This window comes from Muscardinus avellanarius (assembly GCF_963383645.1).
Source record: "Muscardinus avellanarius genome assembly, chromosome: 17".
NCBI lineage: Eukaryota > Metazoa > Chordata > Mammalia > Rodentia > Gliridae > Muscardinus > Muscardinus avellanarius.
In genome coordinates, this window is record NC_137803.1 from 16663391 (window position 1) to 16669183 (window position 5793).

The following is a 5793-nucleotide window of genomic DNA, read 5'->3' on the forward strand; positions in this document are numbered from 1 at the left end:
GGCGGGGTCTCCAGGGGCCGAGGACGCCCGCCGGCTCCGGGTGTCACAGACAGCTGCGGAGCCCCGCCGCCCCGCCCACCAGCCCCGCGGCGGGCCACGTGACCAGCTGCTCGCGTGGGCTTCTGGGAATCGTAGTCTCGAGAGTCTTCGCCCCCAGTTAGCCTGAAAGGAACTTAGAAGAGGAAAACTACCAGTCCCAGAATGCCACGGGCCGAGCGCCTTGGCCAGTGAAGACCCTGGGCTCCTAGGGAGGGTAGCGGCGGGGCTCTGGAGCCTCCAGTGACCCTTCGGAGGGACTGTAAGGCAGTGGGGGATTCCCGCATAGCCTAGCGTCAACTCGGGGACATGACTGCTCAAGAGGAACTGAGTTCCCAAGACTCTGGTCAGGCGCCAAGAGGACACCTAAGGCTCCCTTGCAATCACCTAGCCGTGTATCTCGGCCATTGGACGACTGCGGCAAGGGAAGGCGGGGCTTCTGCCCTGGGGCGACTTACAGAATGGGGCGGGACCCGAGATGGGCACGCCGGTGGGCGGGGATTGGAGGAGGCGGGAGGTTTGAAGATGCGGGGCCCTGCACTCTGTAAGACTACTGGGAACTTGAATTCACCTGAGCATCTTTGAATGATCTTGAACAGAGACGTGTCAAAACCGATATTCATTGGATGAATAACCACCTAATTTTATAAACGTGGAGACAGAGGCCCAGAAAGGCTCAATGACGGGGCTAAATTAAGCGGCATGGAACTCAGATTCTAAAATTCCAAAGCCTAGATCACCAGTCCAGATCCTAGAATACCTTTAACTCATTCATTCGGTGCTGTGGGCTCTTTTCTTTTATTCAACTAAAGTTTGTTGAACAGGAAAATTAAAACTAATAGACAGCTTGGTGCAGCTTTAACAAGTCTTTATTACAAAATCAGTAGGAAATAGAGAAGAGAAGAAAAAGAAAAAGCAGTATGCTGGTATGCATGCTGGAGAGCCTGAAAATGGAACTCTGACCCCTTCTTGGGACCTCAGCCTTTAAGTAGATTTTGAATTGGAATCTTTTTATCAGTGTTACCAAGGTATTACTTAGGTAGGTGGTGCCTCTGTCTCCAGACAGTGCACTTACTAAGTGCAGGGGTCAGTAATCTACCTGGTCTCTGCCTTGCTCGTATTGGACAGGATAGGTTGCTTATCAACTATAGGTGCTTTGAAGCAACAGAGTTTACCTTTCCTATACCCAGGCCAGGTCATGGAGGAGAGGAGGTAAACAGAGGCACTGATTGCCTCTATATATTTTTAGGGCTGAAGGGCTTTAATTGTCTCTACGGCTTATACTATAGATTAATCATTAGAACGAAGGGCAAAGGGAGAGAGGAACTCTGCATTGTAACAGCCGCCACCCCTCCCTGCCTGAGCGCCTGTGCAGCACCCAGGCTCTGACTACTTTTTATATTTTTGAAATTAATACCAAAGCAATTTTCCAATACCAGCACACTGTCTGCTGTGTTTATTTTATTCATTTATTCATAAATCTTCACATAGCGCCCACTGTTCACCTGACCCTCTTGTATGAACCTGAGAAACATCAGTGAACAAAGAAGCAACAATCCTTGCCTATAAAGCCTACATTCCACCAGAGGCAGGAAAAAAAATAATAGATGAGTAAATCCTACAGAACCTAAAGGGCGGTGGCGCTGTGAAAACAAGATAAACAGAGAAGCCAGATGGGGAACTCTGGGGAAAGGAAGCATGTTACCATTTAAAATATGCTGGAAGAGCCCGGCATGGTGCCACATGCTTGCAAACCTAGTACTTGGGAAGCTGAGACAGGAGGATCGCAGGTTTGCAGCCAGCCTCAGCAACTTGTGAGACCCTTCGCAACTTAGTGAGACCCTGTTTTCAAGATAAATAATTAAAAAATAGGGCTGGGAGCCGGGCATGGTGGCCCATGCTTGTAATCTCAGCATTTGGGAGGCGGAGACTGGAGGATCATGATTCAAGACCGGAGGATTGTGATTCAAGGACAGCCTCAGCTACTTGGGCCCTTTGCAACTCAGTGAGACCCTGTTTCAAAAAATAAAAAGACTAAAAAATAGGGCTGGGCATGTAGGTCGAAGGTACAATACCCCTGGGTTCCATCCCCAGTACCAAAATTAAAAAAAAAAAAAGAAGATGACTTACCATGAAGCTAATGAAAGGTAAACTTCTGAACTCTACTTTTGCAAAAGCCCTTTCCAAGACCTGGGAGAAATGAGAAATGTGGCCATAGAGTTTGTAAAATTTTCCAAAGAAAGGTATGCAAGTTGTTACTGGTTAAGAGCTCTGCTTCTTTGCATTGCAACTTCCCCTCCATCACATTTCTTCTCCTGTTGGGGGACAGTGAGCATTTTGATGATTTAACTACGGAGAAGTTGAGTTGGAGATACATCTTATGTGGATTTAGTGGCTAGATTTACGTGGCTTGTGGCCATTTTCTGCCATCCTGGTATGGAATGGCTTCTGGGAGAACTGCCACCCAACAGATTCACCTGACATCATGACAAGAGGCTGCACTGGAGGTGGTATTTGAGATGAGGATTCCTCCAGCATCAATAAACAAGGCCTGAAATGTGCATGTCCAGAAACAAGTCTGTGTTGCTTGGGGACTGGAAAGGGAGCATCAGTACCCATCCCCACCCTGACACATGGCATGGGAGGCTGCTTTTTATTGCAGTCTTTTCTTTCTCCCTTTCTTTCTTTCTTTCCCTTTTCTTTTTTAGTACTGGAACCGAGGGACCTTCTATCTTCAAGATAGACCTATTGAACCTTCTATCCTCCTGTTTCAGCCTCCCAAGTACTGAGATTACAAGCGTGCACCACCACGCCCAGCTTATTGCAGTCTTTTCCTCTCTGAGGGAAGGTGAAAGGTGAGCTTCTGCACTGCTCAACAACTATTATGAGTAAAGGGGAACAACATCTGTTTGGCCTTTGGGGAATCTGGAGGCAACATAGAGCACTTTGAGTGCATTACTTTAACCCATCCACAAGTGACCCACAAGTCTGCCAGTTTTAAGAGGCGACCCTGACAAGAAATGGCTCTGCAGGAAACCCAGCTCCTGTGCAGGCTCCCGTGCATTTAGGTCTCATGGTCCAACCGACACAATCATAACTCAGCATGCTGCTGACAAATCAGAAAGCTGTGTGAAAACTCCAGCAAACGCCAAATAAGCAACAGAAGAGATCCAGGAGATGTTGGGAGACATTTATGCCGTCCTCCATAGATGACTGCATTCTTTTTGAGAGACAGCTTCTGTGTGGCTATTGGTCCTTGGGAGAGACTGAAAGCCCAACAGTGGCACCTCAGATGAGCATAGAGCCCAGCCTTCTATGGATGGATACAGCAGCAGTTTATTATCAAGCAAAAGTGGTATATTAGAGACTATACTAAAGCAGATCCTGAAGGAACAAGAAATTTGAATAATCAGGTGGTTCCAACTCCTTCAACAGCACTATTGCATTGCTTCGCTCCTGCAGTCCCCTCCTAGGAATTACCATACTTCAGTTAATTGGGAAAGAAAACACTTAAGACTGGTTTACAATTGGGTCTAGGTAGTATTCACAGAAAGTGGACAGTTATGTAACATAACAGTTCCACAGAAGCCATCTTAAAGGATACCCAAAAAGAAAATCTTTCCAGCAGGCCAAATTACAAGTAGTGCACCGGGTTGAAAGATGGCCAGAAGTATCACAGGGTTAGGGTTGGGAATGAAAGATGGCCAGAACAGTAGCTATTTGAAAAAAAATGTTCAACATCATTAGCCATCAGGGAGATGCAAATCAAAACTACACTGAGATTCCATCTAACCCCAATCAGAGTGGCAAGCCTAAAGAAGTCAAATAACTATAAATGTTGGTGAGGCTGTGGGAAAATAGGCACTCTTCTACATGGTTGGTGGGATTGCAAACTTGTCCAGCCACTATAGAGATCAGTGTGGAGAATCCTTAGAAAACTGGGAATGGATCCACCATATGATCCAGCCATACCATTCCTGGGTATCTTTCCAAAGGAGTTGAAACCAAAGAACTACAGTAAGAAATGCATACCCATGTTCATAGCAGCACAATTCACAATAGCCAAACTAGGTGTCTATCAACAGATGAGTGGATTACAACAATGATGGGAAATACACACAACGGAATTCTACTCAGCAATAAAGAAATAAAATTACATCATTTGCAAGAAAATGGAAGGACCTGGAGAACATTATGTTAAGTGAGATCACAGAGAGTGAAGGGTCAAATGTTTTCTTTAATATCTGCAGGACAGGGAGTAATTGGGATACAAGAGAGACTCCAGATGATGAGGAGAAACCTCAGGGGAGCCAGGGATGAGATGACATAAGGATAAGGGTGGAGGAAGACTGAGGTTTATTAATAGAAATAGTACCATAGACTGTTTGCATACATGTGACTATACATAGACATGTGCATACGTGTGACTGGGTACTCTGTATTGGGAGGGAGGGAAATGGGGAGTAGGGCACCTAGATCGTGTGCATGCATGTCATTGTCAACATGGTTTACGTTATGAAGTGAGACGCTAATGCACCAATAAAAGCTAAAACAAAAAAAAAATGGCCAGAAGGATCTTAGGGTTAGGATTACTGCTACATAATGTGGCCAAAGATGATTATGTCTGGAATCCAGTAGATCATCTGGGATTCCTTTTAATTCATCCATGTCCCCCCAAAAAATTGATGAAAATCTAAGCAATCAAAAATGTTTTAAAAGCAGGACTGTTGAGGACTCAGACCCTACAGAAATAGTCTTGGTCACTCCACCATATAAATAAGCCTGATCCACTGAGGTTCCAGTTGAAAGGAAATGAACTATTTAGAATGAACAGTGAAAGGAGAATGTCATGCCAGCTTGACCCTGCAGCCAATTACAGAAATGAGTGCTGTAATGGGCACTATGAGGGTTGCATATCTTCTTTTTGCTTTAATTTTAATTTTTACTACACTTTAATTTTTATGACATCTTAGTTTGTTGTTTCGGTACTAGGGATGGAACCCAGGGGCATTCTACCTCTGAGCTATTCCCAATCCCATTTTTATTCTTTATTTTGAAACAGGATCTCACTGAGTTGCAGAGGGGCTCACTAAGTAGCCGAGGCTGTCCTTGAACCCCGATCCTCCAGTCTCAGCCTCCCGAATGCTGGAATCACTAGGTTGATAACAGTCTCACTACTAATTTATTTTTTAGAAATTTTATCTTACAGAAACAAGATACACACACACACACACACACACACACACACACACTCACTCATTGTGACATTGTTTTCAGAAGATTTCAGGGCTTGAAAGACACCCGTCAAGCTCTCAGCACCAGGAAGTAATTGAGATTGTCCCAAGAGTAGAATGGAGTGAAATGGGATTTTATTTGTGTGCAATTTGGGTTTTCAGTGTGAACATTGAAAATTTAGATGTTCATCCAGAAAGGTTAAACTAATTTCTGACCTCATACAATAGAAATTTGACATCATGAGATGTCCAATTTATAAGGAATCATAAAAATCACATGATTAGCCAGGTGTGCTGAAGAATGCCTGTAATCCCTGTAATCCTAGTATTTGGGAAGCTGAGATAGGAGGATGTCAGGTTTGAGGACCCCCTCAGCAAGTAGTGAGACTGTTATCAACCTAGTGGGATCTTGTTTCAAAAATAAAGAATAAAAAATAGGGCTGGGGAATGTAGCTTTGAGGTAGAATATGACTCTGGTAGAATAATCCCCAATACTGCAAAAAAATAAAAATAAATAAAAATA